The sequence below is a fragment of the Rhea pennata genome, chromosome 6 (genome assembly GCF_028389875.1).
Source record: "Rhea pennata isolate bPtePen1 chromosome 6, bPtePen1.pri, whole genome shotgun sequence".
Classification (NCBI taxonomy): Eukaryota; Metazoa; Chordata; class Aves; order Rheiformes; family Rheidae; genus Rhea; species Rhea pennata.
In genome coordinates this window covers 195,196-207,576 of record NC_084668.1, presented here as the reverse complement: position 1 = coordinate 207,576, position 12,381 = coordinate 195,196, and the positions used below count along the sequence as shown (strand labels likewise).

The 12,381-nt window shown below is 40.6% G+C and overlaps 1 protein-coding gene across 13 annotated transcripts in view; it reads right to left on the bottom strand.

Annotated features, from left to right (window-relative positions):
• The window catches only part of BAZ2B (bromodomain adjacent to zinc finger domain 2B), a 162,285-nt gene that overhangs the window by 97,104 nt on the left and 52,800 nt on the right, over positions 1-12,381 (bottom strand). Inside the window, exon 1 of one of the 13 annotated variants that reach the window (XM_062578292.1) lies at positions 10,494-10,545. The exons of 11 other annotated variants lie outside the window; for them this stretch is intronic. The gene's annotated coding sequence lies outside the window, so the exon portion shown is untranslated. Of the gene's footprint in view, positions 1-10,284; positions 10,321-10,493; positions 10,546-12,381 lie in introns of those variants that run through there. One more of the 13 variants, XM_062578293.1, reaches the window with a different exon arrangement.

Genomic DNA, 12,381 nt, shown 5'->3' with positions numbered 1-12,381 from the left:
AAGCAGAACCTTTTCCAAACATTCTGTACAGTAAGCTTAAGCTTTTGCATGAATACAAAACTGTTTCAGACTGTGATGTTGCCAAAACCAAACTTTTTCAGGTCCTGTTCCCCTAATCCGCACATGTAACACGAACCCAGGCTCTCAAGGCACTCATTTTCGCTAAGACGCAGTGGGCCAACTGTGAGAAACCAGCTGAACTGTTCAAATGGTAGAAGCGCCAACACTTTGCTCCCTCAGCCAAGCAAGTCTCTAATATTGTCATATGCTAGAGTAACATGCACATCTCTTGCTGAACTAGTGTCAGTTTAAATCCATTGTGATCCAGCCAATTTTGAATTCTAGCTTCTTTGCTAATTTGCCTGAAATCTCCAAATCACTCTGGTGCTAGAAAGCTCTGCATATTTGAAGGACTGGATTTGGCTTTGCCATCTCCTCTCTGAAGACAAACCGTTTACAAACACAGATTTAACTATCCACTTCAGAGACTGAATTACTAGTACAATAATGGTAATCTAGGTATCAAGTGCAGAAACACTGAAAGCAGAGGTTCTGGAGAGCTGGCAGACAGACATGTCACTGGAGTGCCTGTGGATGACAATAACATGTCCTGAAACTTGCCTTTATCTCTGATAACTACAGCTATCTAACAAAAAGATTTTTCTTCTCTCTACACCCTCCATCCTAATGCTTACTCTGATACAAATATTCTTCCCTTCAGTGAAGAAAACTTGAAATGCTGCATTCTAGAGACCAAGGTGAGAGCTGTTCTTCCCACCTAATCCCCTATTCATCAAGTTAGGTAGGAATAAATATTGTACTTCAAAGTGAGCTACTCATTCATGGGAATTCTGACAAAATTCTTCACAAATGACGACCCATGTATCCTGCAGTATTTAACTTCAAAAGTACCACCACAGAGTGGCAAGGAGAGAAGAGCACAATTAATGTTTAGCTGATAAACCATACAACACCAGCTGATATACCAGGGTTTTATGACAGCACTTTTAATAACAATACTTAGACATACGTCACTTAGTAACACACCCATCTCCTGATTTTGTTCACATTATCTTTCTCTTACAAGGCAGAAAGTTAAGGAGAAAACTACTGTTAAATGAAAAGTATATTTCAGTTGACCATGAAAAAGAATTTCTTATGCATTCTAAATGTTTCTGACACTTGACAGAGGTAAGTATTTCATTGGTTAACATTAAACAAAAATAATTATTTCAGGTGCAGATCTAATACAACTGATCTACCAAACTACACTAGTATTCTTACTTTCATTCTTTAATTCATATTTGGGTCTCAGTATGTTTATAAAACTATGTGCATGGTACACAACAGCCTGTATTACTACAGGCTGAACAAGTATATGAAGTATTCAAATCCTGCATTCCTGTGATGAACTGGAGTTCCAATAACGCATAATTTAATCACATCTTCAAGAGAGCAAGCAAAGTTTAGAATTCTTGTAATGAGTTCTGAAAGTCTATTATCAAATGATTACAGTAGCGTTTTATCTTTACGTTTAATCTAAAATAAACCCCTGTCTCGAAAACTGTAATAATTACTGTATAGAACACTTTTCTTTGCCAGCTCCAAGACAGAAAAAAATGACAAGCAGTTGTGAAAAAAAACTGTCAATTTAAGAAATGTTACAAAACTTCTTCCATTTTCTTATAGAATCTAATTCTACTCAGATATTGAAAACAACTAGATGCCCCTCTCCTTACGTAGCTATGAATGTGTGGTTGTTTTTTTTTTTCCTCGCATTTTTTTCAGTAAAACTAGTAGATGCCCTCTCCTGCTCAGGAGACTTTTCTTTTAATGCCAATTTTCTTTGCCATCATGTCTTAAAACAGCAAAGTACTTCCCCTTTACAAAATAAAGTTCCAAATAGCTCAAGAGTTACCAACTTATGTCTAATCTTCCAGCTACACTGAAAATCACTGAGTTCAATGCTGAATACATTCCATCCAGTATTATTCCACACATCTGTATTCAAAAGAGAACTTTCCTGATTTATTTCACTTGTTTTAAATTCTGGGCAACAGCTATTACATACAGCCTTCAGGACTGAAAAGTAATCAGCTACAATGTCCTTTTGTTCAGTTCCAAACAGTATTTTCAGGCCCTCTACAAGTGATAATTGATACTATTCTATCATGACTGGTTCTACTTAAACACAGGAGAAAAACATGCTTCTATGTTAAAGTGACAGAGGAGTTAAAAATACGTAAGAGGCAGAAGATACAAGGTTTTGAGTTTCCATATGAAAAATAAGTTTTTAATCTTGAGCTTTTAAACTAAGACTCTAAAATAGGTTCTAGATAGCTATATTAGAGACACAGACAGACCATGCATTTTCCTCAGAAGTATACCTTTGAATAAACAAGAATGAGTCAAGTTTAGAAATAATTTAAAATAATTTTAACTGTTAAAATAATTTTTAGAAATCTTAGTTACAAATATCTTAGATTTCAATTATACATAATCACACTTTTAACTCAGTATGAACTCAACTGAGTACAATATAGAAAAAAGTTTATACAGACTAGATATTAATCTATTTTTAAATCAACATAGTTATACTTTGTAATTAATGACTTATGGATATGACTCTCAATCTGAGCTTTCTTTACTTTTATGTAATGCTATTACTATTAAAGAGTCAAACAGAGTAAATTAATGTTGGAACAGCTGGCTATTTTGACTATTGCATAATTTATCTACAATTTTGTAATCCATTTCTGTACTCTTCATGAGGTTTCTACTTCGTAAAAACTGATCTTGAATGAAGTACTAATTTACTTTGAATACTGAATAGCTATTTGTATCTGTTAAATCTAAACTTAAAACACACAACTCTCATCCTGCCAAAGTACATATTTCAACTAAAACACAGCATTTACTTTTTATCCTTTTAAACTGGACATTTTATTCTTATTTCCCTGTGGTAAATAAGAATTACTAAAAGAGATTTTAAATTACTAATCAGAAGAGCTCACTAAAAGAAGTAAGCTCTTCTGATTAGAATAGAAAACAAAATCCTACAGTGTTTTGAATTTTTTCGTAGAAAGTCATGCAAGTCCCACAGTGACTTGGAAACCTCCAAAATGCCTCAGGAACTAGCTGAGAATTTCTTGTAAATTTATTAACATACTTAACTCATTAGCAGTCACTGCAGGGCAAAATTGTGTCATTAGAAGTGCCTACATTGTGTCTATTTATCATACTTTCATGTGAATTTTATATTTATGGTACTGTTTTTTCAGGTTTAGGTAATATTGAAGATTTTGCTTAATAGCTCAAAAAGATCCTTTACTCTTCAATCTCATAATCTGTTTTTCTCCTACCACTAACCATGTTACAGTTTGGTTGGAAAACATGGTAACTTCAAGCATTTTAACTGTGTCAGATAGAACAGCCTCAGAGCAGACAAGGGACTAAATGGGAAACACTACAGAAAACAAATATACACTGGGGTCAAACATTTCTGAAGTGGGACAGCTGAAATAAATGCCTATTGTTTTGTTTCTAAAACCTAACTTTCAAACTGCCAAAAGCACCTTATTTCTGATGTCTTTCTGTAACTCAGACACTTCACGTCTCGCGGTTGCCGCAGTCCCAGAACCGACTCTTTACTGCTGCATTGGGCTCCTTGCCTGTGCTGACAGGCAGACATTTCATCTCCTCCACCTCAACATCCAGGCTCAGCAAGAGGGTCTGAAGCCAGCATCTCTTGAAGAGGATCAGCAGAGAATGCCCTCCCGAACCTCTCATGGCAAAAGCTGCAAGAGCTTCACAGAATCACAGAACAGTTGAGGTTGGAAGGGACCTCTGGAGATCATCTAGTCCAACACCCCTGCTCAGCAGGGTCACCCAGAACACATTAGACAGCGTTGCATCCAGGTGGGTTTTGAGTATCTCCAGAGGAGGAAACTCCACAACCTCTCTGGGCAACCTGTGCCAGGGCTCCGTCACTCTCTCAGTAAAGACGTTCTTCCTCATATTCAGGCGGAACTTCCTGCGGTTCACTTTGCGCCTGTTGCCTCTTGTCCTGTCGCATGGCACTACTGAAAAGTGTCTGGCCCCATCCTCTCAACACCCTCCCTTAAGGTATTTGTAGACATTGGTAAGATCCCCTCTCGGTCCTCCCTCCTCCAGGCTAGACAGGCCCAGCTCTCACAGTCTTTCTCATACAAGAGATGCTCCAATCCTGTCATCATCTTTGTAGACCTACACTGCACTCTCTCCAGTAGCTCCATTTGTACTCTCTTGTACTGGGGAGCCCACAACTGGACGCAGTACTCCCAGCACAGCTTCACTAGAGCTGAGTAGAGCGGCAGGATCACCTCCCTCGACCTGCTGGCAACACTCTTCCTGATGCACCCCAGGACACCATTGGCCTTCCTGGCTGCAAGAGCACACTGCTGGCTCATGGTCAACTTGTTGTCCACCAGGACTCCCAGATCCTTCTCTGCTGAGCTGCTTTCCGGCAGGTCAGTCCCCAGCCTGTACTAGTGCATAGGGTTATTCCTCCCGAGGTGCAGGACCCTGCACCTGCCTTTGTTGAACTTCATGAGGATCAACAGCATCCTGAGTTGTGTAAACAAGAGCACAGCCAGAGACTGAGGAAGTCATTATCCCCCTTTTTTCAGTATTCTTTAGATCACCTTTACACAGCTATGTACTGTTTAGCCCCCCAATACAATGAAGTCATTGACTTCACAGCTGACCTTGCTTTAATCAGAAGATTAGACTAGATGACTTCCTGAGGTCCACTGCAGTCCAGCCTGTACTAGTGCATAGGGTTATTCCTCCCTAGGTGCAGGACCCTGCACCTGCCTTTGTTGAACTTCATGAGGTTGCTCTTCACCTAACTTTCCAGCCTGTCCAGATATCTCTGATTGATCTGGATTCATCTGGGAATTGCTAAAGATAAGATGCTACAGATGACTAAAGGTTCATCTGGGAATTGCTCAAGTTCAAGGTGCTTGTGCCAAAGATGCTAGTCTTTTCAAAACTGAACCTTGCTCATCTTTCCCAAGAATGACAGAACGCACTGACACAAAGGCTAATTTTGTGAAACATGAAGCATCTGCATACATCTACATACACAAAAATCTCTCCAAAATGCAAATGCCGCTTATAAACAATATATTTTGCCTGCTTGGGTAAAAAGCTTTATTATTTTGCTTCACAATTAAAAAAACTACTTGGCAGAGAAAATTTTAGTTAAATTTTGACAATACAAGCAAAGGGGAACAGGTCCTCACAACTGGATATTTCTGGTAAGAAATAACATTTTGGACTAAAAACTAAACTAAATGTCTATTTATATGTGTGAACCCAAGCCTATATAAGCAAGTGGGTCCTCTGAAAAACGAAGACCCTAGTACACCCTCATCACTCAGCAGTAGCAATATGTTATTAGCAAACTGGTAGTTTAATTTTCAAAGAAAAGAGGGGAGGAACAATGGGAAAACCCTCATTTCACAGAATTTGCAGTACTTTCCATATTACTCCTGAAAGAAGATTCTTCAGGCCTGTTTGGTTTAGCAAAGGCTGGCATTCAGAGATTGTCCATATAAGATAGGCATATCTCCTATACCTGTATTAAAAATTAGATGCATGTTTCTGTTCCTAATAGATTATTCCATTTTCCTTTTCCCACCAATTAAGCTTCTGATTAAAACAAGGATACTAAAGTTCTCATTCTTCAGCCACCCCAACACCCACCCCCTATAGCCAACCTAAACAAGAAGGCAAGTCTGACACACGTAATTAATGTGAAACATGCACAGTAAGTACACTTAACAAGATCTTGCCTTTCTATCATATTATGGTCCTGATCAAAAACAAACACAAGACTTTGCCAGACTGTATCACCAGTGTATGCAGGATTTCAAAACTTAAGATGGAAATAGCCATGTGTATGATCCTGGTAATTTAAATATATGAAGAACCTTAGAAATGCTGTTTGAGAAATCCAATTGCGCATTTTCATACAGAATAGCGGTGGCAGCTAGCATTAGCTTTCCACACTGGAGCATGTAGCATACTCCGAGCTAAAGTAACTGGCTCAGAATTCATATAGAAATTTCCCTGTAAACTTTAGAATAAAGATGCAAAGAATAGGTTTCCTCGGCTCTATATCCCTAAACCTATAGACCATCAGAACACTTCATGTATGCCAATGAAAAGACAGTAATCTTGAACTCCTTTGAGGGCATTGGGGGCCGGGGGGATTTTAATACTTCCAACGGGTTCCTATACTTGCCTCAGGCTTTACATCCTGTCTTAGTTTCTGATTTCAATCAGGATTGAATTCAGGATTTCAGTGTCACTATTCATTAATATTCTGTTTTACATTGAACCAAAAAAAGGAAAGAAAAGCAAACATCCTAGTTGTACCTTTAGCTCTCCAACACAAGCAAAGACAAGTATTAGTCCATGTGCAAATGGCAATGATGAAGTCTATCATGAGTTTTGGCATCATGTCTAATTAAATCATATCATTCCTCAATTCTGGACTCTTAGAGCAACTCATGGTGTCACATATCAGGAACATACTGGTTCCCACTCACACTCCGAGGGAGCAAGGCTGAGACACAGTGAGATGACACCCGCTCTCAAGCGCTGCTCCACTCATGCGGGTCTGTGGAAATCCAGAACCGGTTTCAGGCGTAACCTGAGTAATCTCTGCTTTCATCAACCTCATCATTGGGATCCACCCCCATTTTTGGAAGATCTTACTTTGGTTATTTGTTCATTGTTCCTGCCAGTGGTAAAGCAATAAGATCGTAAAATAAATTGATTCACTTAAGCAAGAAAAATATATAATAATAATAATAGTTATATACACATATCCACGGATGTATATCTGAATAGTAAGAAGGAATCCATTTATAAGAAATAAAAATAACCTTAATCATAAGCCACAGTGGCTATTACAATGTTAAAAGATTATCCTTGCCCACCCCATTCTCAATACTATTCCTAATACCTAGCAGGTACAAATTTGATATTTCAGTGTTATTTATGCACTCCTAAGAAGTTGTTAGAAATCAAATAATCTGACAGAGTTATTTGAAAAGACAATAAAAAACCATCTGTATTGCCGTCCAGGATGTGAACAAGTGTACAAGCCAGAATTTGCATCTGGATTTGAGGCTCCTAGCAAGGGCATGAGGCAAACGATACATTTTTGCACACAGCCAAAGAATGCTAGGTAAAACACTGCAGTTGGTTTTATCTGCATCAGGTGGCTATTTCCTTGGTGAAGCCTGTTAACAATTTAAAGACCACCAAGGCCGTGCGGCATTGCCCTAAGCCCTTCCCAAGGCCAGCGCGCGCCAGGGCTGCCTGCCAGCGACAAAGCGTGCGGCGGCTGAGCGGCAGCGGGAGCGGAGGGACAGCACAGCCCTGCCGGCCGCGGCCACAGCCATGGTGCCCCCACCCACGCGGGCAGGGCCGCAGGGCCTCAGTGGGGACGGCGGCATCGGGGGCAACTGTGGGGACTGCGTGGGGACAGACAGGGAGACTGCGGAGACGGCTGCAGGAAAGGTGCGTGGACGGCTGCAGGAAGGGCGTGGGGACGGCTGCGGGAAGGGCGCGGGGACGGGCGCGGGGATGGCTGCAGGAAGGCTGCGGGAAGGGCGCGGGGACGGGCGCGGGAAGGGCGCGGGGATGGCTGCAGGAAGGCTGCGGGAAGGGCGCGGGGACGGCTGCAGGAAGGGTGCGGGGACGGCCACAGGAAGGGCGCAAGGACGGCTGCGGGGACGGCTGCGGGAAGGGCGCGGGGACGGCTGCGGGAAGGGTGCGCGGACGGCTGCGGGGACGGCTGCAGGAAGGGCGCGGGGATGGCTGCGGGGAAGGCCGCGGGGACAGCTGCGGGGACGGCCGCAGGAAGCGCGCGGGGACGGCTGCGGGGACGGCCGCAGGAAGGGCATGGGGACGGCTGCGGGGACGGCCGCGGGGAAGGCCGCGGGGACGGCTGTGGGAAGGGCGCGGGGACGGCTGCGGGAAGCATGCAGGGCCCACAGCTGCGGCGCGGGACATGGACACGTTGCCTCCCCGCGGCTGGAGCGGGGCCTGCCCCGTGATGCCTCCCAGAGCCGCGAGCACTGACCTACACTGGAAGGTCATGACTGCATGAACAGGTAGCTCCAGCGCCCGTCAAGGCTGTCCCCGCTTCCTAGAACTCCAGTTCTCCCAAGGAAACTAAACTGAGGCTCTGAGCTGACAACTTCAGCTACGAGGAGTTGAGCCTTGCATGTGGTAAGAACCTCTCCAGGGATGGAGTCTGTGGAGAGATCTGCAACTGCAAGGAAACACTTCTACAAGACCAGAACTGCAGAGCTTCTGAAAGAAGTGGTAGATGACATGCATGTTTTTGCTGACACCCAAATTTGGGCATTTCTTAAAAAGTTTCAATATTAAGTATATTTTAATTTATTCATAAAAATGAAATTATGTACGATTTTATCTAGTAGCAGGAGACATTCAGTATTTTGCTAAGTAATTAATGGAATCATGTGTTGTAAAAGTGATTGGTGTAATTCTCCTGGTCACGTCTTTTCAAATTAAGTAGCCAAAATAGAGGGATTGGAAAGGGAAACAGCAACCGTAAGAAACGGAAGACTACCCCCACTGCAAGAAAAGCTCTCCTGGGCAGCAGGTACTCCCAGCACAGGGAGGGCAGTTTCAGTGGGAATGCTGATCTCACTCAAACCCCGAAATCCTCTGAACACACCCTCAGGGTCTGGGGGAAGAACGGGGCAGATAAACTCTGTTGCAGATGCACAGCTCTTTACAACCACCTGAGCAGAGGAGCACTTTAACAAACCACTTCTCAAATGTTTTAGACTGAACCTCTGCTTTTTTCCTCCTCTACTATCCTCTTTTCTTCTCTAAAACATGTTCTAGCCATTCTCCTGTCCACACCCTGCCCTCATCTATACAAACTAGTAGCTCACACTTCTCCAAATACATCTTTCTCCCCTAGGCTGCAGGAACACTGTCCCTGTCCTGCTTTTTTTTTTTTTTTTTTCCCTAACGCATGGCAAGACAAAGATTTCTCATATACGCTATCTACTTTACAAGTCTCTTAATATTGGCTATTTAATTTGAAAACATGTATCATCTCCATTCAAATTCGAATAATAATTTTCCAGATTTGATTTGAATTCCACTGCCTGCAAATAAACTTGTTTCCTCCTGTTACTAAATGAAACCGTGTGTAATTAGTTACCAAGCTAAGGTAATGCAAAGAAATGGACGTTTTAAAGAACAGTAATTTTATTGTAAGTTCACTACAGCTGTGAAAAGACAAGAAGTCCTTTTCTACCAAGTGCACAATACTACTTTAATGTAAATTTACATGAGAACCAAGAAGTCTGACTCAGCACCTTTCAAGACATAGGTTAAATAACCAAGAACATTCTTGGTATTATTTGATGTAGAACTTCAGTAATGTCTACGATGGTACATACTACTCTGCATTACAAACTCTATTCTGCATGAACTGTCACTGTAAGGTCAACCTTAACCAAATAATTTTGTACCCATTTAATGGAGTAGAGTAAGACCAGCAGTACACTGCAACCATCACTTTATGAGGATGAAATCTCTTGAACTAATACCCAGGGGCGAGATAAAGTGGACTTATGCACTGAGTTACAACTATCATACCCACCTAGTCCTCATTAGCAAGAGATCAGAAATTACTTGAGGGAAAAATATCCCACATAAATTATAATAAATACAGAAAAGCAGCATAAAATTTCTTATCCATTTAACAAAAGCTGACAGAAAAGGTTAAGTTTTCAAGAGAATAAAACCTATGGCAGATGTAAAACAGTTCTGCAAATGCTATAAATAATAAACTGTGAACTACCGTTACACTTCCAAATGTATTACATATGCATTTTAATCATCGTATTTGTTCATTTCAGTGCTCACCAGAATTTTTCATAAAGCTAATAGTGGTTAACTGACCTAAGTTCCTAAGCAGACTAATATTATATTTTTTAAATCATGCAAATTAGTTTTATTTGCTTTTCACTGTCAGATAAGCAGCATATAATACATAAAACAGCAGTTCCCTTTCTTAGAAGAAATGCTGAAAAATTAGTAACATAACATTACAGCTCTATATATTCTTATTTCCATCTATAAGCATTTTAAATATCTACTTGGGGGGATAAAAGCAGAGAGGAAAGCACCGGTCACTCGGCATTACAGATGAGCAGACACAGAACGTGAACAGCTTACTGCGGAGAGTGGTTTAATCAGGAAGTAGCCATGATCCTGTCGCTACAGAGCAACGCCAGCGCTCCAAAACAAGCAGCCGAGCCCGGGGGGCTCAGCCAAGGAAGGAGAACAAACACCAGCTCCTGCGCTCGAGCTTTGCTCAGCCCAAAGGTCACCAGAAGTCTGTTAGCTAAAGCTGCCGTGAAAATAAAATTAAAGCAAACATTTACACGCTCTATTTGAGGAAGCATCCAAATTCTTCCTAACACAACCTCCTCCTCTGTGTTACACACAAAACATGGCTGTCTTACTCGGAGATTAGCAATTATTGTAATGAGATACTGTCGGGGAGGGTCAAATAGTACTTCCTGCAGTTTACACATCTTTATTTCCTGGTAAACAAACTGAAAGACAGGTGGAGCACTTAGGTCACAAGTAAACACATGCTCACCTGGTGAAAACCAACCCAGGTGACAAATGCAGTAAAATGTGCACCTGTATTTTAACTGCCTGCAAGAGAGACAGAGAGAATGAAATATGATATTTATATGTATAACATATACATGTGCGATATTTTTATCTGAACAAATGACTTTGAACCATGAGGGAGGTATTTTTTTCCATAATGTCAGATAATTGTCAATACTACACTACAGTTTTCCTCTATAAGCCAAGCCAAGCCAAAGAAATAACTTATTTTCTGTTAACTGACAATTATGTGCATATATGCAACAAAACAAACTGCTTACAAAATAGTTCTGGTATGAGGAAGCAGTAGGAAATGGAAACCTGAATTACAACCAGAAAAACCTGAAACTGACGAATGAAGATCCTAATCACTGTGTTCTGAATGTCTTCGGCATCGATTTTCAAAACAAACATGAAAAAGAAAAAAAAGCTAAGAAGCATGGCTCAGAAATGATCATAATTAACGTACGGAATGCAACTGTAAAAGGAAAAAGAAAATTCAAAGCAACAATTTGAGTAAGAGTGCTACCTTCACAGCATACACATAACATAGAAAATGTAATCTCATTTGTCACCATTATTTCACTGATAAGTTATACAAATGTTAAGATTTTAGATATTTTCCCCTTTATTTAACATACTGGAAATGGTCTACAAGAATCTATTCTAGAAAGGAACTTAAATGGCAAAATAATCATCTAGAGAAACTATGAGGACCAGTACTTCTTGCAAACATTTTTACTGCAATTGAAAGCAGAAGTTTGATACGCAATGAAGAAGCAGCTTTGCAGATGTTCCATATGACAAACAGCAACTCCCTTTTCCTGCAGGGGCTCCTTACTGCCTTTGTAACTACCTGTTTTCCTCCTCACAAAAATTAATCACATATGGACTAGATGCACGGATGTGATCCAGTGGGAAAAGCTGGCTCTTCCTTACCTAAAAGCTTTCCAAGAAGTAACTTAAACAAGGTTCAGTTAAAAACAAAACAAAAAAAAAACATTTTCCCTAATGGAAATGAACAGCACCTAGGCAACAATAAAAATTAAAACCAAATGAAACTGAAATAAACAATCAAAGAAAACCCCTTGACTAATGGGAGAAAAAGCCTCCTACCCCAAGGCAAACAGAACAAACAGCTTTGTCCCACTGATACAAGACAGAATTTAACAGCTAAATAAAGCCAATTTCTTATACAGAACACAGATGCAACTAAGATGGCTAAGGTGCCCTAAGACACCAGCACAAGAGCTTGCAGGGTAATACGTGAGAAGATTAAAAAAAAAAAAAAAAGACTATTCTCATAATAGAGGAAATAAGCTAAATGGTAAATTCATTCATATTAATTCTCCCTCTCTCGAACTCAAAAGTGTTAAGCAAGAAGAACTAGAGAATACAGCAAAGTAACATTGTTAATGAACGAAACAGAGGCGCAGAACAATCTACTGCAATAAAAGTTTCTAATAACTGTTATAAATGCATCTCAGTCATTTTTCATATTAAACTCAAGAAAGGAAAAGAACAAAGCTATGAGAAAAAACCTACATAAAGAATTACTAGGAAGTTCATCAAAAAACAAAGGGTTTATCTGTATCAGCAAATCCTACCATCGATGATACAACTTGTGCCATTAAAGGAGTTACTTCATCA